The sequence below is a fragment of the Pseudophryne corroboree genome, unplaced genomic scaffold (genome assembly GCF_028390025.1).
Source record: "Pseudophryne corroboree isolate aPseCor3 unplaced genomic scaffold, aPseCor3.hap2 scaffold_880, whole genome shotgun sequence".
In the NCBI taxonomy this organism is placed as follows: Eukaryota; Metazoa; Chordata; class Amphibia; order Anura; family Myobatrachidae; genus Pseudophryne; species Pseudophryne corroboree.
The window spans coordinates 33,834-60,884 of NW_026970459.1; the positions used below are offsets into that span (position 1 = coordinate 33,834).

General features: G+C 43.0%; 8 non-coding genes across 8 annotated transcripts; 7 read left to right on the forward strand and 1 right to left on the reverse strand.

The window, feature by feature from the left end:
• Positions 1-9,777: 9,777 nt before the first annotated feature.
• Positions 9,778-9,940, reverse strand: LOC135043788 (U1 spliceosomal RNA). Its single transcript, XR_010236596.1, has one exon. It is a non-coding gene; the product is annotated as a U1 spliceosomal RNA (small nuclear RNA).
• A 144-nt stretch (positions 9,941-10,084) lies between these two features.
• LOC135043800 (U5 spliceosomal RNA) lies at positions 10,085-10,200 on the forward strand. The gene has a single exon (XR_010236603.1). It is a non-coding gene; the product is annotated as a U5 spliceosomal RNA (small nuclear RNA).
• Positions 10,201-10,470: 270 nt separating this feature from the next.
• LOC135043796 (U5 spliceosomal RNA) lies at positions 10,471-10,586 on the forward strand. Its single transcript, XR_010236599.1, has one exon. It is a non-coding gene; the product is annotated as a U5 spliceosomal RNA (small nuclear RNA).
• Positions 10,587-10,872: 286 nt separating this feature from the next.
• On the forward strand, positions 10,873-10,988 carry LOC135043805 (U5 spliceosomal RNA). Its single transcript, XR_010236608.1, has one exon. It is a non-coding gene; the product is annotated as a U5 spliceosomal RNA (small nuclear RNA).
• A 274-nt stretch (positions 10,989-11,262) lies between these two features.
• Positions 11,263-11,378, forward strand: LOC135043746 (U5 spliceosomal RNA). The gene has a single exon (XR_010236560.1). It is a non-coding gene; the product is annotated as a U5 spliceosomal RNA (small nuclear RNA).
• Positions 11,379-25,182: 13,804 nt separating this feature from the next.
• Positions 25,183-25,298, forward strand: LOC135043797 (U5 spliceosomal RNA). Its single transcript, XR_010236600.1, has one exon. It is a non-coding gene; the product is annotated as a U5 spliceosomal RNA (small nuclear RNA).
• Positions 25,299-25,584: 286 nt separating this feature from the next.
• Positions 25,585-25,700, forward strand: LOC135043806 (U5 spliceosomal RNA). Its single transcript, XR_010236609.1, has one exon. It is a non-coding gene; the product is annotated as a U5 spliceosomal RNA (small nuclear RNA).
• Positions 25,701-25,974: 274 nt separating this feature from the next.
• Positions 25,975-26,090, forward strand: LOC135043747 (U5 spliceosomal RNA). The gene has a single exon (XR_010236561.1). It is a non-coding gene; the product is annotated as a U5 spliceosomal RNA (small nuclear RNA).
• Positions 26,091-27,051: the final 961 nt, after the last annotated feature.

The following is a 27,051-nucleotide window of genomic DNA, read 5'->3' on the forward strand; positions in this document are numbered from 1 at the left end:
TTTGGGAGAAAAATGCAAAGGTACAATACAGCATTTCCTTGCCGATATCTCTCTTTTGCAAAGAGATAGGCATTGGAAAATTCAGGACTATTACGTGTAGATGAAGCACTAAAAGGAGGCTTTAAAATTTTCATTCTAGTGTCTTTCGTTTGGGAGAAAAATGCAAAAGTACAATGCAGCTTTTCCTTGCCGATATCTCTCTTTTGCAAAGAGATAGGCATTGGAAAATTCAGGGCTATAACGTGTAGATGAAGCACTAATAGGAGGCTTTAAAATTTTCAATCTAGTGTCCTTCGTTTGGGAGAAAAATGCAAAGGTACAATACAGCTTTTCCTTGCCAATATCTCTCTTTTGCAAAGAGCTAGGCATTGGAAAATGCAGGGCTATAACGTGTAGATGAAGCACTAACAGGAGGCTTTACAATTTTCATTCTAGTGTCTTTCGTTTGGGAGAAAAATGCAAAGGTACAATGCAGCATTTCCTTGCCGATATCTCTCTTTTGCAAAGAGATAGGCATTGGAAAATGCAGGGCTATAACGTGTAGATGAAGCACTAACAGGAGGCTTTAAAATTTTCATTCTAGTGTCTTTCGTTTGGGAGAAAAATGCAAAGGTACAATACAGCATTTCCTTGCCGATATCTCTCTTTTGCACTGAGATAGGCATTGGAAAATTCAGGGCTATAACGTGTAGATGAAGCACTAACAGGAGGCTTTAAAATTTTCATTCTAGTGTCTTTCGTTTGGGAGAAAAATGCAAAGGTACAATACAGCTTTTCCTTGCCGATATCTCTCTTTTGCAAAGAGATAGGCATTGGAAAATTCAGGGCTATAACGTGTAGATGAAGCACTAACAGGAGGCTTTAAAATTTTCATTCTAGTGTCCTTCGTTTGGGAGAAAAATGCAAAGGTACAATACAGCTTTTCCTTGCCGATATCTCTCTTTTGCAAAGAGCTAGGCATTGGAAAATTCAGGGCTATAACGTGTAGATGAAGCACTAACAGGAGGCTTTAAAATTTTCATTCTAGTGTCTTTCGTTTGGGAGAAAAATGCAAAGGTACAATACAGTTTTTCCTTGCCGATATCTCTCTTTTGCAAAGAGATAGGCATTGGAAAATTCAGGGCTATAACGTGTAGATGAAGCACTAACAGGAGGCTTTACAATTTTCATTCTAGTGTCTTTCGTTTGGGAGAAAAATGCAAAGGTACAATACAGCTTTTCCTTGCCGATATCTCTCTTTTGCAAAGAGATAGGCATTGGAAAATGCAGGGCTATAACGTGTAGATGAAGCACTAAAAGGAGGCTTTAAAATTTTCATTCTAGTGTCTTTCGTTTGGGAGAAAAATGCAAAAGTACAATGCAGCTTTTCCTTGCCGATATCTCTCTTTTGCAAAGAGATAGGCATTGGAAAATTCAGGGCTATAACGTGTAGATGAAGCACTAATAGGAGGCTTTAAAATTTTCAATCTAGTGTCCTTCGTTTGGGAGAAAAATGCAAAGGTACAATACAGCTTTTCCTTGCCAATATCTCTCTTTTGCAAAGAGCTAGGCATTGGAAAATGCAGGGCTATAACGTGTAGATGAAGCACTAACAGGAGGCTTTACAATTTTCATTCTAGTGTCTTTCGTTTGGGAGAAAAATGCAAAGGTACAATGCAGCTTTTCCTTGCCGATATCTCTCTTTTGCAAAGAGATAGGCATTGGAAAATGCAGGGCTATAACGTGTAGATGAAGCACTAACAGGAGGCTTTAAAATTTTCATTCTAGTGTCTTTCGTTTGGGAGAAAAATGCAAAGGTACAATACAGCTTTTCCTTGCCGATATCTCTCTTTTGCAAAGAGATAGGCATTGGAAAATTCAGGGCTATAACGTGTAGATGAAGCACTAACAGGAGGCTTTAAAATTTTCATTCTAGTGTCCTTCGTTTGGGAGAAAAATGCAAAGGTACAATACAGCTTTTCCTTGCCGATATCTCTCTTTTGCAAAGAGATAGGCATTGGAAAATTCAGGGCTATAACGTGTAGATGAAGCACTAATAGGAGGCTTTAAAATTTTCAATCTAGTGTCCTTCGTTTGGGAGAAAAATGCAAAGGTACAATACAGCTTTTCCTTGCCAATATCTCTCTTTTGCAAAGAGCTAGGCATTGGAAAATTCAGGGCTATAACGTGTAGATGAAGCACTAACAGGAGGCTTTAAAATTTTCATTCTAGTGTCTTTCGTTTGGGAGAAAAATGCAAAGGTACAATACAGTTTTTCCTTGCCGATATCTCTCTTTTGCAAAGAGATAGGCATTGGAAAATTCAGGGCTATAACGTGTAGATGAAGCACTACCAGGAGGCTTTAAAATTTTCATTCTAGTGTCTTTCGTTTGGGAGAAAAATGCAAAGGTACAATACAGCATTTCCTTGCCGATATCTCTCTTTTGCAAAGAGCTAGGCATTGGAAAATGCAGGGCTATAACGTGTAGATGAAGCACTAACAGGAGGCTTTACAATTTTCATTCTAGTGTCTTTCGTTTGGGAGAAAAATGCAAAGGTACAATGCAGCTTTTCCTTGCCGATATCTCTCTTTTGCAAAGAGATAGGCATTGGAAAATGCAGGGCTATAACGTGTAGATGAAGCACTAACAGGAGGCTTTAAAATTTTCATTCTAGTGTCTTTCGTTTGGGAGAAAAATGCAAAGGTACAATACAGCTTTTCCTTGCCGATATCTCTCTTTTGCAAAGAGATAGGCATTGGAAAATTCAGGGCTATAACGTGTAGATGAAGCACTAACAGGAGGCTTTAAAATTTTCATTCTAGTGTCTTTCGTTTGGGAGAAAAATGCAAAGGTACAATACAGCTTTTCCTTGCCGATATCTCTCTTTTGCAAAGAGATAGGCATTGGAAAATGCAGGGCTATAACGTGTAGATGAAGCACTAACAGGAGGCTTTAAAATTTTCATTCTAGTGTCTTTCGTTTGGGAGAAAAATGCAAAGGTACAATACAGCATTTCCTTGCCGATATCTCTCTTTTGCAAAGAGATAGGCATTTGAAAATTCAGGACTATTACGTGTAGATGAAGCACTAAAAGGAGGCTTTAACATTTTCATTCTAGTGTCTTTCGTTTGGGAGAAAAATGCAAAAGTACAATGCAGCTTTTCCTTGCCGATATCTCTCTTTTGCAAAGAGATAGGCATTGGAAAATTCAGGGCTATAACGTGTAGATGAAGCACTAATAGGAGGCTTTAAAATTTTCAATCTAGTGTCCTTCGTTTGGGAGAAAAATGCAAAGGTACAATACAGCTTTTCTTGCCAATATCTCTCTTTTGCAAAGAGCTAGGCATTGGAAAATGCAGGGCTATAACGTGTAGATGAAGCACTAACAGGAGGCTTTACAATTTTCATTCTAGTGTCTTTCGTTTGGGAGAAAAATGCAAAGGTACAATGCAGCATTTCCTTGCCGATATCTCTCTTTTGCAAAGAGATAGGCATTGGAAAATGCAGGGCTATAACGTGTAGATGAAGCACTAACAGGAGGCTTTAAAATTTTCATTCTAGTGTCTTTCGTTTGGGAGAAAAATGCAAAGGTACAATACAGCATTTCCTTGCCGATATCTCTCTTTTGCACAGAGATAGGCATTGGAAAATTCAGGGCTATAACGTGTAGATGAAGCACTAACAGGAGGCTTTAAAATTTTCATTCTAGTGTCTTTCGTTTGGGAGAAAAATGCAAAGGTACAATACAGCTTTTCCTTGCCGATATCTCTCTTTTGCAAAGAGATAGGCATTGGAAAATTCAGGGCTATAACGTGTAGATGAAGCACTAACAGGAGGCTTTAAAATTTTCATTCTAGTGTCCTTCGTTTGGGAGAAAAATGCAAAGGTACAATACAGCTTTTCCTTGCCGATATCTCTCTTTTGCAAAGAGCTAGGCATTGGAAAATTCAGGGCTATAACGTGTAGATGAAGCACTAACAGGAGGCTTTAAAATTTTCATTCTAGTGTCTTTCGTTTGGGAGAAAAATGCAAAGGTACAATACAGTTTTTCCTTGCCGATATCTCTCTTTTGCAAAGAGATAGGCATTGGAAAATTCAGGGCTATTACGTGTAGATGAAGCACTAACAGGAGGCTTTACAATTTTCATTCTAGTGTCTTTCGTTTGGGAGAAAAATGCAAAGGTACAATACAGCTTTTCCTTGCCGATATCTCTCTTTTGCAAAGAGATAGGCATTGGAAAATGCAGGGCTATAACGTGTAGATGAAGCACTAAAAGGAGGCTTTAAAATTTTCATTCTAGTGTCTTTCGTTTGGGAGAAAAATGCAAAAGTACAATGCAGCTTTTCCTTGCCGATATCTCTCTTTTGCAAAGAGATAGGCATTGGAAAATTCAGGGCTATAACGTGTAGATGAAGCACTAATAGGAGGCTTTAAAATTTTCAATCTAGTGTCCTTCGTTTGGGAGAAAAATGCAAAGGTACAATACAGCTTTTCCTTGCCAATATCTCTCTTTTGCAAAGAGCTAGGCATTGGAAAATGCAGGGCTATAACGTGTAGATGAAGCACTAACAGGAGGCTTTACAATTTTCATTCTAGTGTCTTTCGTTTGGGAGAAAAATGCAAAGGTACAATGCAGCTTTTCCTTGCCGATATCTCTCTTTTGCAAAGAGATAGGCATTGGAAAATGCAGGGCTATAACGTGTAGATGAAGCACTAACAGGAGGCTTTAAAATTTTCATTCTAGTGTCTTTCGTTTGGGAGAAAAATGCAAAGGTACAATACAGCTTTTCCTTGCCGATATCTCTCTTTTGCAAAGAGATAGGCATTGGAAAATTCAGGGCTATAACGTGTAGATGAAGCACTAACAGGAGGCTTTAAAATTTTCATTCTAGTGTCCTTCGTTTGGGAGAAAAATGCAAAGGTACAATACAGCTTTTCCTTGCCGATATCTCTCTTTTGCAAAGAGATAGGCATTGGAAAATTCAGGGCTATAACGTGTAGATGAAGCACTAATAGGAGGCTTTAAAATTTTCAATCTAGTGTCCTTCGTTTGGGAGAAAAATGCAAAGGTACAATACAGCTTTTCCTTGCCAATATCTCTCTTTTGCAAAGAGCTAGGCATTGGAAAATTCAGGGCTATAACGTGTAGATGAAGCACTAACAGGAGGCTTTAAAATTTTCATTCTAGTGTCTTTCGTTTGGGAGAAAAATGCAAAGGTACAATACAGTTTTTCCTTGCCGATATCTCTCTTTTGCAAAGAGATAGGCATTGGAAAATTCAGGGCTATAACGTGTAGATGAAGCACTAACAGGAGGCTTTAAAATTTTCATTCTAGTGTCTTTCGTTTGGGAGAAAAATGCAAAGGTACAATACAGCATTTCCTTGCCGATATCTCTCTTTTGCAAAGAGCTAGGCATTGGAAAATGCAGGGCTATAACGTGTAGATGAAGCACTAACAGGAGGCTTTACAATTTTCATTCTAGTGTCTTTCGTTTGGGAGAAAAATGCAAAGGTACAATGCAGCTTTTCCTTGCCGATATCTCTCTTTTGCAAAGAGATAGGCATTGGAAAATGCAGGGCTATAACGTGTAGATGAAGCACTAACAGGAGGCTTTAAAATTTTCATTCTAGTGTATTTCGTTTGGGAGAAAAATGCAAAGGTACAATACAGCTTTTCCTTGCCGATATCTCTCTTTTGCAAAGAGATAGGCATTGGAAAATTCAGGGCTATAACGTGTAGATGAAGCACTAACAGGAGGCTTTAAAATTTTCATTCTAGTGTCTTTCGTTTGGGAGAAAAATGCAAAGGTACAATACAGCTTTTCCTTGCCGATATCTCTCTTTTGCAAAGAGATAGGCATTGGAAAATGCAGGGCTATAACGTGTAGATGAAGCACTAACAGGAGGCTTTAAAATTTTCATTCTAGTGTCTTTCGTTTGGGAGAAAAATGCAAAGGTACAATACAGCATTTCCTTGCCGATATCTCTCTTTTGCAAAGAGATAGGCATTTGAAAATTCAGGACTATTACGTGTAGATGAAGCACTAAAAGGAGGCTTTAACATTTTCATTCTAGTGTCTTTCGTTTGGGAGAAAAATGCAAAAGTACAATGCAGCTTTTCCTTGCCGATATCTCTCTTTTGCAAAGAGATAGGCATTGGAAAATTCAGGGCTATAACGTGTAGATGAAGCACTAATAGGAGGCTTTAAAATTTTCAATCTAGTGTCCTTCGTTTGGGAGAAAAATGCAAAGGTACAATACAGCTTTTCCTTGCCAATATCTCTCTTTTGCAAAGAGCTAGGCATTGGAAAATGCAGGGCTATAACGTGTAGATGAAGCACTAACAGGAGGCTTTACAATTTTCATTCTAGTGTCTTTCGTTTGGGAGAAAAATGCAAAGGTACAATGCAGCATTTCCTTGCCGATATCTCTCTTTTGCAAAGAGATAGGCATTGGAAAATGCAGGGCTATAACGTGTAGATGAAGCACTAACAGGAGGCTTTAAAATTTTCATTCTAGTGTCTTTCGTTTGGGAGAAAAATGCAAAGGTACAATACAGCATTTCCTTGCCGATATCTCTCTTTTGCACAGAGATAGGCATTGGAAAATTCAGGGCTATAACGTGTAGATGAAGCACTAACAGGAGGCTTTAAAATTTTCATTCTAGTGTCTTTCGTTTGGGAGAAAAATGCAAAGGTACAATACAGCTTTTCCTTGCCGATATCTCTCTTTTGCAAAGAGATAGGCATTGGAAAATTCAGGGCTATAACGTGTAGATGAAGCACTAATAGGAGGCTTTAAAATTTTCAATCTAGTGTCCTTCGTTTGGGAGAAAAATGCAAAGGTACAATACAGCTTTTCCTTGCCAATATCTCTCTTTTGCAAAGAGCTAGGCATTGGAAAATGCAGGGCTATAACGTGTAGATGAAGCACTAACAGGAGGCTTTACAATTTTCATTCTAGTGTCTTTCGTTTGGGAGAAAAATGCAAAGGTACAATGCAGCTTTTCCTTGCCGATATCTCTCTTTTGCAAAGAGATAGGCATTGGAAAATGCAGGGCTATAACGTGTAGATGAAGCACTAACAGGAGGCTTTAAAATTTTCATTCTAGTGTCTTTCGTTTGGGAGAAAAATGCAAAGGTACAATACAGCTTTTCCTTGCCGATATCTCTCTTTTGCAAAGAGATAGGCATTGGAAAATTCAGGGCTATAACGTGTAGATGAAGCACTAACAGGAGGCTTTAAAATTTTCATTCTAGTGTCTTTCGTTTGGGAGAAAAATGCAAAGGTACAATACAGCTTTTCCTTGCCGATATCTCTCTTTTGCAAAGAGATAGGCATTGGAAAATGCAGGGCTATAACGTGTAGATGAAGCACTAACAGGAGGCTTTAAAATTTTCATTCTAGTGTCTTTAGTTTGGGAGAAAAATGCAAAGGTACAATACAGCATTTCCTTGCCGATATCTCTCTTTTGCAAAGAGATAGGCATTGGAAAATTCAGGACTATTACGTGTAGATGAAGCACTAAAAGGAGGCTTTAAAATTTTCATTCTAGTGTCTTTCGTTTGGGAGAAAAATGCAAAAGTACAATGCAGCTTTTCCTTGCCGATATCTCTCTTTTGCAAAGAGATAGGCATTGGAAAATTCAGGGCTATAACGTGTAGATGAAGCACTAATAGGAGGCTTTAAAATTTTCAATCTAGTGTCCTTCGTTTGGGAGAAAAATGCAAAGGTACAATACAGCTTTTCTTGCCAATATCTCTCTTTTGCAAAGAGCTAGGCATTGGAAAATGCAGGGCTATAACGTGTAGATGAAGCACTAACAGGAGGCTTTACAATTTTCATTCTAGTGTCTTTCGTTTGGGAGAAAAATGCAAAGGTACAATGCAGCATTTCCTTGCCGATATCTCTCTTTTGCAAAGAGATAGGCATTGGAAAATGCAGGGCTATAACGTGTAGATGAAGCACTAACAGGAGGCTTTAAAATTTTCATTCTAGTGTCTTTCGTTTGGGAGAAAAATGCAAAGGTACAATACAGCATTTCCTTGCCGATATCTCTCTTTTGCACAGAGATAGGCATTGGAAAATTCAGGGCTATAACGTGTAGATGAAGCACTAACAGGAGGCTTTAAAATTTTCATTCTAGTGTCTTTCGTTTGGGAAAAAAATGCAAAGGTACAATACAGTTTTTCCTTGCCGATATCTCTCTTTTGCAAAGAGATAGGCATTGGAAAATTCAGGGCTATAACGTGTAGATGAAGCACTAACAGGAGGCTTTACAATTTTCATTCTAGTGTCTTTCGTTTGGGAGAAAAATGCAAAGGTACAATACAGCTTTTCCTTGCCGATATCTCTCTTTTGCAAAGAGATAGGCATTGGAAAATGCAGGGCTATAACGTGTACATGAAGCACTAAAAGGAGGCTTTAAAATTTTCATTCTAGTGTCTTTCGTTTGGGAGAAAAATGCAAAAGTACAATGCAGCTTTTCCTTGCCGATATCTCTCTTTTGCAAAGAGATAGGCATTGGAAAATTCAGGGCTATAACGTGTAGATGAAGCACTAATAGGAGGCTTTAAAATTTTCAATCTAGTGTCCTTCGTTTGGGAGAAAAATGCAAAGGTACAATACAGCTTTTCCTTGCCAATATCTCTCTTTTGCAAAGAGCTAGGCATTGGAAAATGCAGGGCTATAACGTGTAGATGAAGCACTAACAGGAGGCTTTACAATTTTCATTCTAGTGTCTTTCGTTTGGGAGAAAAATGCAAAGGTACAATGCAGCTTTTCCTTGCCGATATCTCTCTTTTGCAAAGAGATAGGCATTGGAAAATGCAGGGCTATAACGTGTAGATGAAGCACTAACAGGAGGCTTTAAAATTTTCATTCTAGTGTCTTTCGTTTGGGAGAAAAATGCAAAGGTACAATACAGCTTTTCCTTGCCGATATCTCTCTTTTGCAAAGAGATAGGCATTGGAAAATTCAGGGCTATAACGTGTAGATGAAGCACTAACAGGAGGCTTTAAAATTTTCATTCTAGTGTCCTTCGTTTGGGAGAAAAATGCAAAGGTACAATACAGCTTTTCCTTGCCGATATCTCTCTTTTGCAAAGAGATAGGCATTGGAAAATTCAGGGCTATAACGTGTAGATGAAGCACTAATAGGAGGCTTTAAAATTTTCAATCTAGTGTCCTTCGTTTGGGAGAAAAATGCAAAGGTACAATACAGCTTTTCCTTGCCAATATCTCTCTTTTGCAAAGAGCTAGGCATTGGAAAATTCAGGGCTATAACGTGTAGATGAAGCACTAACAGGAGGCTTTAAAATTTTCATTCTAGTGTCTTTCGTTTGGGAGAAAAATGCAAAGGTACAATATAGTTTTTCCTTGCCGATATCTCTCTTTTGCAAAGGCTTCAACCCTCGTCTGCATATGAAAAGAGACAAGGGGCGTGCAGGGCATGGCGGCCTTTTGCGGCGCTTGGATGACCCCTAGTTCGCATTACACACCTCCACCCTCCTTCGGTGTGGGGCTCATGTTGGCTATGCCCCAGCCCCTGAAGCATTCAAGCTGATTTCTTGCAGCAGCTGGGCACTGTAACTGCTCCAGAGACGCTCTGTAAGGCAAGTAAAAGGGTGTGGGCCCTGCAGCACTACCTGTAGTTTGCATTGTGCGCTGGAAGGCACGAAGTAAGCAGACGGGAGAAGTCAGGATAGTGCGCAAGGGCATAGAAGGGAGCGGCTCAAGAAAAGAGAAGTGGAAACAGACAGCAAACTAGGCTGGAGAGAGACCTGAGACAAAGAGATCTGAATTATACGAGAGCCGACCAGGGGAAACACAAATTATGCAGTCAAGTTTCCCACATTTGGGGAAAACGCAGAAGCAGCACACCCAGAGTGCAATGGGTGAGCCTTGCCCTGGGAGAAGCACCTTCATGATCATAGTATCTCACCTGGCAGGTAAGTAGGAGTTGGGCTAGAGCTGGGGAGGGTCGCTGCTCGAGCATCCCCCTGTCAAGTAAAGGAGATTCAACTGAGGCAGCACAAGGGAACTCTCATCTGGGGACAACAACTGCAGGGAGAACACATATTTTCAGATAAAAATCTTGGTCATGCTCTGGTTTCTCTTCAGAACGAACAAATCTTTCGCCTTTTACTAAAGATTTCCGTGGAGAGGAGCAAAACCGAGTTTTATCTCAATTTTTGCATGCCCCATCTTTTTGGGGTTTCTTTTATCGGTTTAAAGATAGAATGAGTGTGCTTTAATGTAAGCTCATTTGCATAGAAATGACAGTAAATGTTTGTTTCTTTTCAAACAGAACTTTCTTGACCATGCTACTTGCTTGAAAGATCTGGGAGCACATGGAATACAGTACAAACCATGCTTATAGCAAGGAGAAGACAGGTGAGAAATCTGCTTTCTTTCAAATTGGGCGCTCACTTTGATCTGAATGAGGACTGCTGGCACGGCACTCAGGCGACAGGTGGAATCTTGGTCATGCTCTGGTTTCTCTTCAGAACGAACAAATCTTTCGCCTTTTACTAAAGATTTCCGTGGAGAGGAGCAAAACTGAGTTTTATCTCAATTTTTGCATGCCCCATATTATTGGGGTTTCTTTTATCGGATTAAAGACAGAACGAGTGTGCTTTCTTGTTAGCTTTAATGTAAGTTTATTTGCATAACAATGACAATAAATGCCTGTTTCTTTTCAAGCAGAACTTTCTTGACCATACTAATTGCTTGAAAGATCTGGGAGCACATGGAAAAGAGTACAAACCATGCTTATAGCAAGGGGAAGCCTGGTGAGAAATCTGCTTTCTTTCTTTCAAATTGGGTGCTCACTTTGAGCTGAATGAGGACTGCTGGCATGGCACTCAGGCGACAGGTGGAATCTTGGTCATGCTCTGGTTTCTCTTCAGAACGAACAAATCTTTCGCCTTTTACTAAAGATTTCCGTGGAGAGGAGCAAAACTGAGTTTTATCTCAATTTTTGCATGCCCCGTCTTATTGGGGTTTCTTTTATCAGTTTAAAGATAGAACGAGTGTGCTTTAATGTAAGCTCATTTGCATAGAAATGACAGTAAATGTTTGTTTCTTTTCAAACAGAACTTTCTTGACTATACTAATTGCTTGAAAGATCTGGGAGCACATGGAAAAGAGTACAAACCATGTTTATAGCAAGGGGAAGCCTGGTGAGAAATCTGCTTTCTTTCTTTCAAAGTTGGTGCTCACTTTGAGCTGAATGAGGACTGCTGGCATGGCACTCAGGCGACAGGTAGAATCTTGGTCATGCTGTGGTTTCTCTTCAGAACGAACAAATCTTTCGCCTTTTACTAAAGATTTCCGTGGAGAGGAGCAAAACTGAGTTTTATCTCAATTTTTGCATGCCCCATCTTATTGGGGTTTTATTTTATCGGTTTAAAGATAGAACGAGTGTGCTTTAATGTAAGCTCATTTGCATAGAAATGACAGTAAATGTTTGTTTCTTTTCAAACAGAACTTTCTTGACCACACTAATTGTTTGAAAGATCTGGGAGCACATGGAAAAGAGTACAAACCATGTTTATAGCAAGGGGAAGCTGTCACAACTGAGGGCCTGAGCTGACGGGAGGCAGCCTCAGTTGTAGGGGCTGAGATGTACCGGAACCTGGGAGGTTGTATCAGACCCCTGGACATGTAAGTAACATAAATAATAAATGCCCGAAGGCGTGACCACGACAACTTGGATAAAAGTCAATGATGTTTATTATGACAACTCCGCAACACAGCAGCAGTAAAAGAAAACGTAAAAGTCAGCAAAGAATAAATACAGTTCCTGGGTACTACAGGATGGCAGGAGCCACAGGGCACTGGTAGTGTGAGATAGTTCTTATGATCTTCTAGATGGAAAGTCCTTACCAGGCCCGACTGTAGCAATGGAGATAACCCAGGATTGTGCCAGCTGGTGTTCCAGGAAAAGCTGGGTTGCTGAAGATAAAACAGCTGCTGTGGATACTGGCTGGAACCTGACTGTTGTTAGCACGTAGTGGATACTGGCTGGAACCAGTTAAATAATAAATGAACTTGGGAGCGATGAAATATGAACTGAAATGTAGAACTTGAGAGCGGAGAAATAATAATACCGGTGGAGAGTGGTAAAGTGTAGAAAGGACTAGAGATGAGCGGGTTCGGTTTCTCTGAATCCGAACCCGCACGAACTTCATGTTTTTTTCACGGGTCCGAGCAGACTCGGATCCTCCCGCCTTGCTCGGTTAACCCGAGCGCGCCCGAACGTCATCATGACGCTGTCGGATTCTCGCGAGACTCGGATTCTATATAAGGAGCCGCGCGTCGCCGCCATTTTCACACGTGCATTGAGATTGATAGGGAGAGGACGTGGCTGGCGTCCTCTCCATTTAGATTAGGGTTGAGAGAGAGAGAGAGAGATTGACCCGAGGCTGTGATACTGTAGAAGAGAGTGCAGAGTTTAGTGACTGACGACCACAGTGACCACCAGACAGTGCAGTTGTTTGTTTTATTTAATATATCCGTTCTCTGCCTGAAAAAAACGATACACACAGTGACTCAGTCACATACCATATCTGTGTGCACTGCTCAGCCCAGTGTGCTGCATCAATGTATATATATATATCTGACTGTGCTCAGCTCACACAGCTTATAATTGTGGGGGAGACTGGGGAGCACTGCAGTGCCAGTTATAGGTTATAGCAGGAGCCAGGAGTACATAATATTATATTAAAATTAAACAGTGCACACTTTTGCTGCAGGAGTGCCACTGCCAGTGTGACTAGTGACCAGTGACCTGACCACCAGTATATATAATATTAGTAGTATACTATCTCTTTATCAACCAGTCTATATTAGCAGCAGACACAGTACAGTGCGGTAGTTCACGGCTGTGGCTACCTCTGTGTCGGCACTCGGCAGCCCGTCCATAATTGTATATACCACCTAACCGTGGTTTTTTTTTCTTTCTTTATAGTCATACTAGTTACGAGTATACTATCTCTTTATCAACCAGTCTATATTAGCAGCAGACACAGTACAGTGCGGCAGTTCACGGCTGTGGCTACCTCTGTGTCGGCACTCGGCAGCCCGTCCATAATTGTATATACCACCTAACCGTGGTTTTTTTTTCTTTCTTTATACATACATACTAGTTACGAGTATACTATCTCTTTATCAACCAGTCTATATTAGCAGCAGACACAGTACAGTGCGGTAGTTCACGGCTGTGGCTACCTCTGTGTCGGCACTCGGCAGCCCGTCCATAATTGTATATACCACCTAACCGTGGTTTTTTTTTCTTTCTTTATACATACATACTAGTTACGAGTATACTATCCCTTTATCAACCAGTCTATATATTAGCAGCAGACACAGTACAGTGCGGTAGTTCACGGCTGTGGCTACCTCTGTGTCGGCACTCGGCAGCCCGTCCATAATTGTATATACCACCTAACCGTGGTTTTTTTTTCTTTCTTTATACATACATACTAGTTACGAGTATACTATCTCTTTATCAACCAGTCTATATATTAGCAGCAGACACAGTACAGTGCGGTAGTTCACGGCTGTGGCTACCTCTGTGTCGGCACTCGGCAGCCCGTCCATAATTGTATATACCACCTAACCGTGGTTTTTTTTTCTTTCTTTATACATACATACTAGTTACGAGTATACTATCTCTTTATCAACCAGTCTATATTAGCAGCAGACACAGTACAGTGCGGTAGTTCACGGCTGTGGCTACCTCTGTGTCGGCACTCGGCAGCCCGTCCATAATTGTATATACCACCTAACCGTGGTTTTTTTTTCTTTCTTTATACATACATACTAGTTACGAGTATACTATCTCTTTATCAACCAGTCTATATATTAGCAGCAGACACAGTACAGTGCGGTAGTTCACGGCTGTGGCTACCTCTGTGTCGGCACTCGGCAGCCCGTCCATAATTGTATATACCACCTAACCGTGGTTTTTTTTTCTTTCTTTATACATACATACTAGTTATGAGTATACTATCTCTTTATCAACCAGTCTATATATTAGCAGCAGACACAGTACAGTGCGGTAGTTCACGGCTGTGGCTACCTCTGTGTCGGCACTCGGCAGCCCGTCCATAATTGTATATACCACCTAACCGTGGTTTTTTTTTCTTTCTTTATACATACATACTAGTTACGAGTATACTATCTCTTTATCAACCAGTCTATATATTAGCAGCAGACACAGTACAGTGCGGTAGTTCACGGCTGTGGCTACCTCTGTGTCGGCACTCGGCAGCCCGTCCATAATTGTATATACCACCTAACCGTGGTTTTTTTTTCTTTCTTTATAGTCATACTAGTTACGAGTATACTATCTCTTTATCAACCAGTCTATATTAGCAGCAGACACAGTACAGTGCGGTAGTTCACGGCTGTGGCTACCTCTGTGTCGGCACTCGGCAGCCCGTCCATAATTGTATATACCACCTAACCGTGGGTTTTTTTTCTTTCTTTATACATACATACTAGTTACGAGTATACTATCTCTTTATCAACCAGTCTATATATTAGCAGCAGACACAGTACAGTGCGGTAGTTCACGGCTGTGGCTACCTCTGTGTCGGCACTCGGCAGCCCGTCCATAATTGTATATACCACCTAACCGTGGTTTTTTTTTCTTTCTTTATACATACATACTAGTTACGAGTATACTATCTCTTTATCAACCAGTCTATATATTAGCAGCAGACACAGTACAGTGCGGTAGTTCACGGCTGTGGCTACCTCTGTGTCGGCACTCGGCAGCCCGTCCATAATTGTATATACCACCTAACCGTGGTTTTTTTTTCTTTCTTTATACATACATACTAGTTACGAGTATACTATCTCTTTATCAACCAGTCTATATATTAGCAGCAGACACAGTACAGTGCGGTAGTTCACGGCTGTGGCTACCTCTGTGTCGGCACTCGGCAGCCCGTCCATAATTGTATACTAGTATCCAATCCATCCATCTCCATTGTTTACCTGAGGTGCCTTTTAGTTGTGCCTATTAAAATATGGAGAACAAAAATGTTGAGGTTCCAAAATTAGGGAAAGATCAAGATCCACTTCCACCTCGTGCTGAAGCTGCTGCCACTAGTCATGGCCGAGACGATGAAATGCCAGCAACGTCGTCTGCCAAGGCCGATGCCCAATGTCATAGTACAGAGCATGTCAAATCCAAAACACCAAATATCAGTAAAAAAAGGACTCCAAAACCTAAAATAAAATTGTCGGAGGAGAAGCGTAAACTTGCCAATATGCCATTTACCACACGGAGTGGCAAGGAACGGCTGAGGCCCTGGCCTATGTTCATGGCTAGTGGTTCAGCTTCACATGAGGATGGAAGCACTCAGCCTCTCGCTAGAAAAATGAAAAGACTAAAGCTGGCAAAAGCAGTAGCACCGCAAAGAACTGTGCGTTCTTCGAAATCCCAAATCCACAAGGAGAGTCCGACTCCAATTGTGTCGGTTGCGATGCCTGACCTTCCCAACACTGGACGTGAAGAGCATGCGCCTTCCACCATTTGCACGCCCCCTGCAAGTGATGGAAGGAGCACCCGCAGTCCAGTTCCTGATAGTCAGATTGAAGATGTCAGTGTTGAAGTACACCAGGATGAGGAGGATATGGGTGTTGCTGGCGCTGGGGAGGAAATTGACCAGGAGGATTCTGATGGTGAGGTGGTTTGTTTAAGTCAGGCACCCGGGGAGACACCTGTTGTCCGTGGTAGGAATATGGCCGTTGACATGCCTGGTGAAAATACCAAAAAAATCAGCTCTTCGGTGTGGAAGTATTTCACCAGAAATGCGGACAACAGGTGTCAAGCCGTGTGTTCCCTTTGTCAAGCTGTAATAAGTAGGGGTAAGGACGTTAACCACCTCGGAACATCCTCCCTTATACGTCACCTGCAGCGCATTCATAATAAGTCAGTGACAAGTTCAAAAACTTTGGGTGACAGCGGAAGCAGTCCACTGACCAGTAAATCCCTTCCTCTTGTAACCAAGCTCACGCAAACCACCCCACCAACTCCCTCAGTGTCAATTTCCTCCTTCCCCAGGAATGCCAATAGTCCTGCAGGCAATGTCACTGGCAATTCTGACGAGTCCTCTCCTGCCTGGGATTCCTCCGATGCATCCTTGCGTGTAACGCCTACTGCTGCTGGCGCTGCTGTTGTTGCTGCTGGGAGTCGATGGTCATCCCAGAAGGGAAGTCGTAAGCACACTTTTACTACTTCCACCAAGCAATTGACTGTCCAACAGTCCTTTGCGAGGAAGATGAAATATCACAGCAGTCATCCTGTTGCAAAGCGGATAACTGAGGCCTTGACAACTATGTTGGTGTTAGACGTGCGTCCGGTATCCGCCGTTAGTTCACAGGGAACTAGACAATTTCTTGAGGTAGTGTGCCCCCGTTACCAAATACCATCTAGGTTCCACTTCTCTAGGCAGGCGATACCGAGAATGTACACGGACGTCAGAAAAAGACTCACCAGTGTCCTAAAAAATGCAGTTGTACCCAATGTCCACTTAACCACGGACATGTGGACAAGTGGAGCAGGGCAGGGTCAGGACTATATGACTGTGACAGCCCACTGGGTAGATGTATGGACTCCCGCCGCAAGAACAGCAGCGGCGGCACCAGTAGCAGCATCTCGCAAACGCCAACTCTTTCCTAGGCAGGCTACGCTTTGTATCACCGGTTTCCAGAATACGCACACAGCTGAAAACCTCTTACGGCAACTGAGGAAGATCATCGCGGAATGGCTTACCCCAATTGGACTCTCCTGTGGATTTGTGGCATCGGACAACGCCAGCAATATTGTGTGTGCATTAAATCTGGGCCAATTCCAGCACGTCCCATGTTTTGCACATACCTTGAATTTGGTGGTGCAGAATTTTTAAAAAAACGACAGGGGCGTGCAAGAGATGCTGTCGGTGGCCAGAAGAATTGCGGGACACTTTCGGCGTACAGGCACCACGTACAGAAAACTGGAGCACCACCAAAAACTACTGAACCTGCCCTGCCATCATCTGAAGCAAGAAGTGGTAACGAGGTGGAATTCAACCCTGTATATGCTTCAGAGGTTGGAGGAGCAGCAAAAGGCCATTCAAGCCTATACAATTGAGCACGATATAGGAGGTGGGATGCACCTGTCTCAAGCGCAGTGGAGAATGATTTCAACGTTGTGCAAGGTTCTGATGCCCTTTGAACTTGCCACACGTGAAGTCAGTTCAGACACTGCCAGCCTGAGTCAGGTCATTCCCCTCATCAGGCTTTTGCAGAAGAAGCTGGAGACATTGAAGGAGGAGCTAACACGGAGCGATTCCGCTAGGCATGTGGGACTTGTGGATGGAGCCCTTAATTCGCTTAGCAAGGATTCACGGGTGGTCAATCTGTTGAAATCAGAGCACTACATTTTGGCCACCGTGCTCGATCCTAGATTTAAAGCCTACCTTGGATCTCTCTTTCCGGCAGACACAAGTCTGCTGGGGTTCAAACACCTGCTGGTGAGTAAATTGTCAAGTCAAGCGGAACGCGACCTGTCAACAACATCTCCTCCTTCACATTCTCCCGCAACTGGGGGTGCGAGGAAAAGGCTCAGAATTCCGAGCCCACCCGCTGGCGGTGATGCAGGGCAGTCTGGAGCGACTGCTGATGCTGACATCTGGTCCGGACTGAAGGACCTGACAACGATTACGGACATGTCGTCTACTGTCACTGCATATGATTCTCTCCCCATTGAAAGAATGGTGGAGGATTATATGAGTGACCGCATCCAAGTAGGCACGTCACACAGTCCGTACTTATACTGGCAGGAAAAAGAGGCAATTTGGAGGCCCTTGCACAAACTGGCTTTATTCTACCTAAGTTGCCCTCCCACAAGTGTGTACTCCGAAAGAGTGTTTAGTGCCGCCGCTCACCTTGTCAGCAATCGGCGTACGAGGTTACATCCAGAAAATGTGGAGAAGATGATGTTCATTAAAATGAATTATAATCAATTCCTCCGTGGAGACATTGACCAGCAGCAATTGCCTCCACAAAGTACACAGGGAGCTGAGATGGTGGATTCCAGTGGGGACGAATTGATAATCTGTGAGGAGGGGGATGTACACGGTGATATATCGGAGGATGATGATGAGGTGGACATCTTGCCTCTGTAGAGCCAGTTTGTGCAAGGAGAGATTAATTGCTTCTTTTTTGGTGGGGGTCCAAACCAACCCGTCATATCAGTCACAGTCGTGTGGCAGACCCTGTCACTGAAATGATGGGTTGGTTAAAGTGTGCATGTCCTGTTTATACAACATAAGGGTGGGTGGGAGGGCCCAAGGACAATTCCATCTTGCACCTCTTTTTTCTTTTCTTTTTTTTTGCGTCATGTGCTGTTTGGGGAGGGTTTTTTGGAAGGGACATCCTGCGTGACACTGCAGTGCCACTCCTAGATGGGCCCGGTGTTTGTGTCGGCCACTAGGGTCGCTTATCTTACTCACACAGCTACCTCATTGCGCCTCTTTTTTTCTTTGCGTCATGTGCTGTTTGGGGAGGGTTTTTTGGAAGGGACATCCTGCGTGACACTGCAGTGACACTCCTAGATGGGCCCGGTGTTTGTGTCGGCCACTAGGGTCGCTTATCTTACTCACACAGCTACCTCATTGCGCCTCTTTTTTTCTTTGCGTCATGTGCTGTTTGGGGAGGGTTTTTTGGAAGGGACATCCTGCGTGACACTGCAGTGCCACTCCTAGATGGGCCCGGTGTTTGTGTCGGCCACTACTGCAGGGAGAACACATATTTTCAGATGAACATGGGAGGGCAGAAGGCTGCCTAATACTGAAGCACCCCCAAACAACAAACCAAATGCAACAACTAGTTCAAGCATTCCTGGGGGAAGGCCTGCCGCAGATGGATTTGCATATGGTGATGTCATCCATGCAGTGGGTCAAAGTTGGTTCAAACACCTTTGCAAAGTTCTATAAGTTTGATACCCTGGCTGAGGAGGACCTCCTGTTTGCTCAATCAGTGCTGCAGAGTCATCCGCACTCTCCTGCCCGTTTGGGAGCTTTGGTATAATCCCCATGGTCCTTACGGAGTCCCCAGCATCCTCTAGGACGTAAGAGAAAATAAGATTTTAAACCTACCGGTAAATCTTTTTCTCGTAGTCCGTAGAGGATGCTGGGTGCCCGTCCCAAGTGCGGTCTACTTCTGCAAGACTTGTATATAGTTATTGCTTACATAAGGGTTATATGTTAGTTTTCATCGGTCTTGGACTGATGCTATGTTGTTTTCATACTGTTAACTGGGTAGTATATCACAAGTTATACGGTGTGATTGGTGTGGCTGGTATGAATCTTGACCTTGGATTAACAAAAATCCTTTCCTCGTACTGTCCGTCTCCTCTGGGCACAGTTTCTCTAACTGAGGTATGGAGGAGGGGCATAGAGGGAGGAGCCAGTGCACACCCAGATCAAAAGTCTTTTTTAAAGTGCCCATGTCTGCTGCGGAGCCCGTCTATCCCCCATGGTCCTTACGGAGTCCCCATCATCCTCTACGGACTACGAGAAAAAAAAATTACCGGTAGGTTTAAAATGTTATTTTTTTCTCTGCAACCCACTGCTAAATTGTGCTTCCTAGCTGTTTTTTATAAAATCACTTAATTAAATCTAACTCTGATTACGTCAGAGAAGGCCAGGTACCCTACACCATAAGAGGGGGTATGAAATTTTGACTTGTCTTCTTAAAGATCACCAAAATCTGTTGACAAGGTCAATTACATCCCTGGGTGGGATTGAACCACCAACCTTTTGGTTAATAGCCCATGTAAGTGCAAGAAATCCTGAAGCACTCACTCATCATGGGAAAGTACCAATGTGTTTCTTACAAAAATTCTCCAGATTATTGACTTTTTAAAGTTTTTCTAGGAAACGTTCTAGATGAATGCTTATTAGCCTTTGTCAGTATTGACTTTTGCAAGGTGTCTCTGTGGCGCAATCGGTTAGCATGTTTGGCTATTAACCAAAAGGTTGGTGGTTCAATCCCACCCAGGGATGTAATTGACCTTGTAATCAGATTTTGGTGATCTTTAAGTAGACAAGTCAAAATTTCAAAAAACCCCCTTATGGTGTAGGGTACCTGGCCTTCTCTGATGTAATCAGAGTTAGATTTGATTAAGTGATTTTATAAAAAAACAGCTAGGAAGCACAATTTAGCAGTGGGTTGCAGAGAAAAAAAATTATGCTGGCAGAAAAGTACAATTGAGTGATTAAACAGCTCTTCATTTTCTGATTTTATGTTTATGCTAACAAATTTGCTCTCTGAAAAGTGTCCACAAAGCCAAGTCTCTGATTAACACCTTTGTAGGAATGGTTTTTCACCTATTACTGAATTAAACTTGCTTCATTGGAAAGGCATCAAAGATGCATCCTCATTTCAATGTCTACTGAAATAATACAGGTTGACACCAGGAAACGTCACTGCATCATTGCTGCTTCCTCATGGGGAAGTCTGTTTAATGTGAAAACAAGGTGATATCTAATCAGCACACAGGTAAGGAATTAAGAAAATCTTTCTTTATGGGTGAAGATGTTTCTCACAAATTGTTGTCCCAATGCATCATTGAAATTCAAGATGGAAGATGATTTTCATATATCACTTGTACATTTTGCATTGCTCTTCTGGTGACAATGTAGTTTGTTTTTGTCAATTACCATTTCAGTAATAGGGTAAAGAAAATTAAGTGGATTTTTTAAAGAAAACAATGCTGTCAATATACTATTAAAACAAATTAAAATGATAAAAGTTATTGTACTTTAAGTAAAAATAAAAGAGCCAAAATATCAATCCCAGTTTTTGATTACTTTAATTATAAAAAAAAAAATGCACATAGCAGAGGATAGTTTCGATCAATCGACCTCTGGGGTATGGGCCCAGCATGCTTCCATTGCACTACTCTGCTGCTCATGGAAGTGTAAGAGATCCTGAAGACTAAATTGATTAAAGGCCTAAAAGTACTTGACTATAAGGAAAGACTTACTAGGCTGAATATTTATACACTAGAAAAGAGGTGCCTAAGAGGAGATATTATTAATATCTTCAAATATGTAAAGATACATAACAAAGAGTTATCAGAGGAATTATTTATTAAAAGAACACGTGGTCACTCGCTGCGACTGGAGGAAAGTTCAGAACGCAATGGAGGAAAGGATTCTTCACTGTTAGGGCAATCAGGATGTGGAATTCCCTGCCAGGGAAGGTGGTAATGGCGGACTCTGTAATTGGATTTAAAAAAGGAATGGATACATTTCTGAATGAAAAAGCTATCCAAGGTTATAATACTTAAAATATCAACATGGTTAATCCGGGGGTAACATGAGTTATAGTAGCTAACTAGTCATAAAACATTATTCAGCAAGTATGTAGAATCATCACAACTTAAAACAGGTTGAACACGATGGGCAATTTGCCTCTATTCAACCTCAAAAACTATGTTACTATATTACTATGTTACTGTAGTATACAGAACACCACAATGTAATGAGCAGTGATAGTGAGCACTGATGAGGATACTAGAACTGACACTGAGCAGCAAGATGCAGCACTGGACTATTAGTAATGTACTGTAGTATGCTGAGCACCACAATGCAGCACAAGACAATGAGCAGTGATACTGAGCACTGATGAGGATACTACTGAGAACTGACACTGAGCAGGAGAGACACACTACTAGTATTACTGAGCAGCAATAAGTAACCACTGATACTGAGCACTGATATTGAGATTTCCACTGAGAGAACATAGCCACGTCCTCTCCGCTCTCTCTTCAATGCACGAGTAAAAATGGCAGCAACGCGCAGCTCTTTATATGGAATCCGAATCTCGCGAGAATCCGACAGCGGGATGATGACATTTTCCCTTGTTCAGGTTTTCCGAGTCAGGCGGGAACAACCGAGCCTGCCTTGGACCAGTGTAAACCACGTGGAGTTTGTGGGGAATTCGGTTCTCGGAGAACCGAACCCGCTCCTCTCTACCTTATACCCATCAATTTTTTTATTTTCAATCTAAGCCCCTGCAGTTTTCTGTAAGCATATGCTTCGCTATGATGATCAACAAGTCACAAGGGCAAACACTCAGGGTTTGAGGCGTAGATCTTAGGACCAGCTGCTACAAGCATGGCAGAGGTGTCACTATCACTGGTGACACCCAGAGAGGTGGCGAGGGAGATTGTAATGCAGTGCGCGCAGATAAGCAGCGCAATGGTAAAAAGGAGGCATGGTTTCATAGGTAGGGGCGTGGCCTGGTGGCCTGAATCTACATTTTGTTGCTCCGGGTGTCCCGGGGGTTGGGGGCTGCACCCGGGGACTAGTGTGTGAGCGGTGCTGGCTCCTGCACAGTGACAGGGCAAGGCCACCCAGCATGACGCCTCCCTTCTTGACCATGCTGTAATTGCAGTCGCACTGCAGTTCAGCGTGATCATAAAAAATGGTGTAGGCTCCTGCTGGGGCAGACTGTATGTGCGCGCAGGAAGCCGCCACCATTTTTGTGATCACAGCGGCTGAATGTGATGTCATACAGCCGCTGTGACCATGCCTCCTGTGTCTCCTCTGTTGCAGACCCCATTTTGAAGCCTTGCCCCCGCACCGCTCCATCTCTGACTTGGAAATGGAGTGTTGCTGACCCACCTCTCCCCCCCTTCCCCGCCCCGATTGACAGGCAGAGGCGATCACATTCTCTGCGGGGTGCCGCAGAAAATGCAGGCACATGCGTATGCTCTTAGCAATTTTTGCAGTTGGATCGCTTATTGTGATTGCAATCCAACCTGAATCAGGCCCTATTACCTATCACAATGCGCTGCGGGCAGTACAAAATTGGGTTAATATAGGAGAAAAACCCCCAGACCTGTGCTCCTTAACTGTACCTGGTGGCTAGTGGAGCGGCTGCCCAGTAATCAGTATCCACCGCAGTGCGCACACGGCCCACCCCCTACGGCCTCGCTCCCCTTCATCAGCGGCCTCGTGATCCGGAAGGGTGGTGTGTGTGTGACTGACCTTAGGATGAAACCGGAGCCTCCGCTGCAGTGACCCAGCAACCAGGGCACGGGAGTATACAGCGCCGCTGGGAGTGATGAAGCTGCAGTAAAGATGTCTATTAGACCTAGCCTGCTGCAGCCCTTGTAGATTCTCATAAAACAAGTTCTTCTTTTCTTGTCAAAATTAATAGCTAAGAATAGGCTGCTTGAGGCAGGCCCCTGTTAAGTGGCCTGCTACTGAAGGCACCAACTACAAACTGAGCTCCCTGTTCATGGAAGCGGGGTTATAGAGGAGAATGCACTGAGCTTCTTGGGAACAGTCAAAAGCTTTGAGCCGGTTGGTGCCTCAGATCAAGATCCTACTCTACACCCCAATGTGAATCCTTGTGGAGTCCAGTGTACCCCACAGAAGAAATTAATGTGTCACACCCATTGGCAGCAACCTTAGAATAGCTGCTGACGGGCACAATTGAGAAAGGAAGGGGGGGGGGGACATTTGAATCCAGCACATAGATGCAATTCAAATATGTAATTTGTACCTTCCTATTTTAAAATATAATGGATGAACCTCACCCTGTGAGAACAATCTTCATGATCAAGAGATCTCATATGCAAAATAAGGATGAGTTGGGATAGGGCTGGGGAGGGTGGCTGCTCGGGCAGCCCCTCCCCCGTCAAGTTAAGGAGATTCAACTGAGGAAGCACAAGGGAACTCTCGTCTGGGGACAACAACTGCAGGGAGACCACATCTTTTCAGATGAACATGGGAGGGCGGAAGGCTGCCTAATACTGAAGCACCATATGCAACAACTAGTACAAGCATTCCTGGGGGAAGGTCTGCAGCAGACGGATTTGCATACGGTGATGTTATCCAAGCAGTGGGCCAAAGTTGACTGGAACCCTCATCTGCATATGAAAAGAGAAAAGGGGCATGCAGGGCATGGCGGCCTTTTGCAGTGCTTGGATGACCCCTAGTTCACATTAAACACCCCCACCCTCCTTTGGTGTGGGGCTCATGTTGGCCATGCCCCATCCCCTGAAGCATTCAAGCTGATTTCTTGCAGCAGCTGGGCACTGTAACAGCTCCAGAGCTGTTCTGTAAGGCAAGTAAAAGGGTGTGGGCCCTGCAGCACCACCTGTAGTTCGCATTGTGCGTTGGAAGGCACAAAGTAAGCAGACGGGAGGAGAAGTCAGGATAGTGCGCAAGGGCATTCTTTTCTCTTAGTCCGTAGAGGATGCTGGGGTCACATTAAGAACCATGGGGTATAGACGGGATCCGCAAGAGACATGGGCACTTTAAGACTTTCAAAGGGTGTGAACTGGCTCCTCCCTCTATGCCCCTCCTCCAGACTCCAGTTATAGGAACTGTGCCCAGGGAGACGGACATTTCGAGGAAAGGATTTATTGTTAAACTAAGGTGAGCATCTTACCAGCTCACACCTTAAGCATGCCGCAGAAAGTGGCATTCAACAGAACACAAGCCAACGGCATGAACAATTGCAGCAAAAAGCTGACCAGAACCATAACACAACATGTGTATAACCACAAGTAATAACTGCAGACACAGTATGGACTGGGACGGGTGCCCAGCATCCTCTACAGACTAAGAGAAAAGGATTTACCGGTAGGTATTAAAATCCTATTTTCTCATACGACCTAGAGGATGCTGGGGTCACATTAAGAACCATGGGGTTATACCAAAGCTCTTGAACGGGTGGGAGAGTGCGTACGACTCTGCAGCACCGAATGACCCAACTTAAGGTTATCATCAGCCAAGGTATCAAACTTGTAAAACTTAGCAAAAGTGTTTACTAAATAGCTGCTCGGCAAAGTTGCAATGCCGAGACTCCCCGACCAGCTGCCAAGGATGAACCCACCTTTTTGGGGTTTCTTTTATCGGTTTAAAGATAGAATGAGTGTGCTTTAATGTAAGCTCATTTGCATAGAAATGACAGTAAATGTTTGTTTCTTTTCAAACAGAACTTTCTTGACCATGCTACTTGCTTGAAAGATCTGGGAGCACATGGAATACAGTACAAACCATGCTTATAGCAAGGAGAAGACAGGTGAGAAATCTGCTTTCTTTCAAATTGGGCGCTCACTTTGATCTGAATGAGGACTGCTGGCACGGCACTCAGGCGACAGGTGGAATCTTGGTCATGCTCTGGTTTCTCTTCAGAACGAACAAATCTTTCGCCTTTTACTAAAGATTTCCGTGGAGAGGAGCAAAACTGAGTTTTATCTCAATTTTTGCATGCCCCATATTATTGGGGTTTCTTTTATCGGATTAAAGACAGAACGAGTGTGCTTTCTTGTTAGCTTTAATGTAAGTTTATTTGCATAACAATGACAATAAATGCCTGTTTCTTTTCAAGCAGAACTTTCTTGACCATACTAATTGCTTGAAAGATCTGGGAGCACATGGAAAAGAGTACAAACCATGCTTATAGCAAGGGGAAGCCTGGTGAGAAATCTGCTTTCTTTCTTTCAAATTGGGTGCTCACTTTGAGCTGAATGAGGACTGCTGGCATGGCACTCAGGCGACAGGTGGAATCTTGGTCATGCTCTGGTTTCTCTTCAGAACGAACAAATCTTTCGCCTTTTACTAAAGATTTCCGTGGAGAGGAGCAAAACTGAGTTTTATCTCAATTTTTGCATGCCCCGTCTTATTGGGGTTTCTTTTATCAGTTTAAAGATAGAACGAGTGTGCTTTAATGTAAGCTCATTTGCATAGAAATGACAGTAAATGTTTGTTTCTTTTCAAACAGAACTTTCTTGACTATACTAATTGCTTGAAAGATCTGGGAGCACATGGAAAAGAGTACAAACCATGTTTATAGCAAGGGGAAGCCTGGTGAGAAATCTGCTTTCTTTCTTTCAAAGTTGGTGCTCACTTTGAGCTGAATGAGGACTGCTGGCATGGCACTCAGGCGACAGGTAGAATCTTGGTCATGCTGTGGTTTCTCTTCAGAACGAACAAATCTTTCGCCTTTTACTAAAGATTTCCGTGGAGAGGAGCAAAACTGAGTTTTATCTCAATTTTTGCATGCCCCATCTTATTGGGGTTTTATTTTATCGGTTTAAAGATAGAACGAGTGTGCTTTAATGTAAGCTCATTTGCATAGAAATGACAGTAAATGTTTGTTTCTTTTCAAACAGAACTTTCTTGACCACACTAATTGTTTGAAAGATCTGGGAGCACATGGAAAAGAGTACAAACCATGTTTATAGCAAGGGGAAGCTGTCACAACTGAGGGCCTGAGCTGACGGGAGGCAGCCTCAGTTGTAGGGGCTGAGATGTACCGGAACCTGGGAGGTTGTATCAGACCCCTGGACATGTAAGTAACATAAATAATAAATGCCCGAAGGCGTGACCACGACAACTTGGATAAAAGTCAATGATGTTTATTATGACAACTCCGCAACACAGCAGCAGTAAAAGAAAACGTAAAAGTCAGCAAAGAATAAATACAGTTCCTGGGTACTACAGGATGGCAGGAGCCACAGGGCACTGGTAGTGTGAGATAGTTCTTATGATCTTCTAGATGGAAAGTCCTTACCAGGCCCGACTGTAGCAATGGAGATAACCCAGGATTGTGCCAGCTGGTGTTCCAGGAAAAGCTGGGTTGCTGAAGATAAAACAGCTGCTGTGGATACTGGCTGGAACCTGACTGTTGTTAGCACGTAGTGGATACTGGCTGGAACCAGTTAAATAATAAATGAACTTGGGAGCGATGAAATATGAACTGAAATGTAGAACTTGAGAGCGGAGAAATAATAATACCGGTGGAGAGTGGTAAAGTGTAGAAAGGACTAGAGATGAGCGGGTTCGGTTTCTCTGAATCCGAACCCGCACGAACTTCATGTTTTTTTCACGGGTCCGAGCAGACTCGGATCCTCCCGCCTTGCTCGGTTAACCCGAGCGCGCCCGAACGTCATCATGACGCTGTCGGATTCTCGCGAGACTCGGATTCTATATAAGGAGCCGCGCGTCGCCGCCATTTTCACACGTGCATTGAGATTGATAG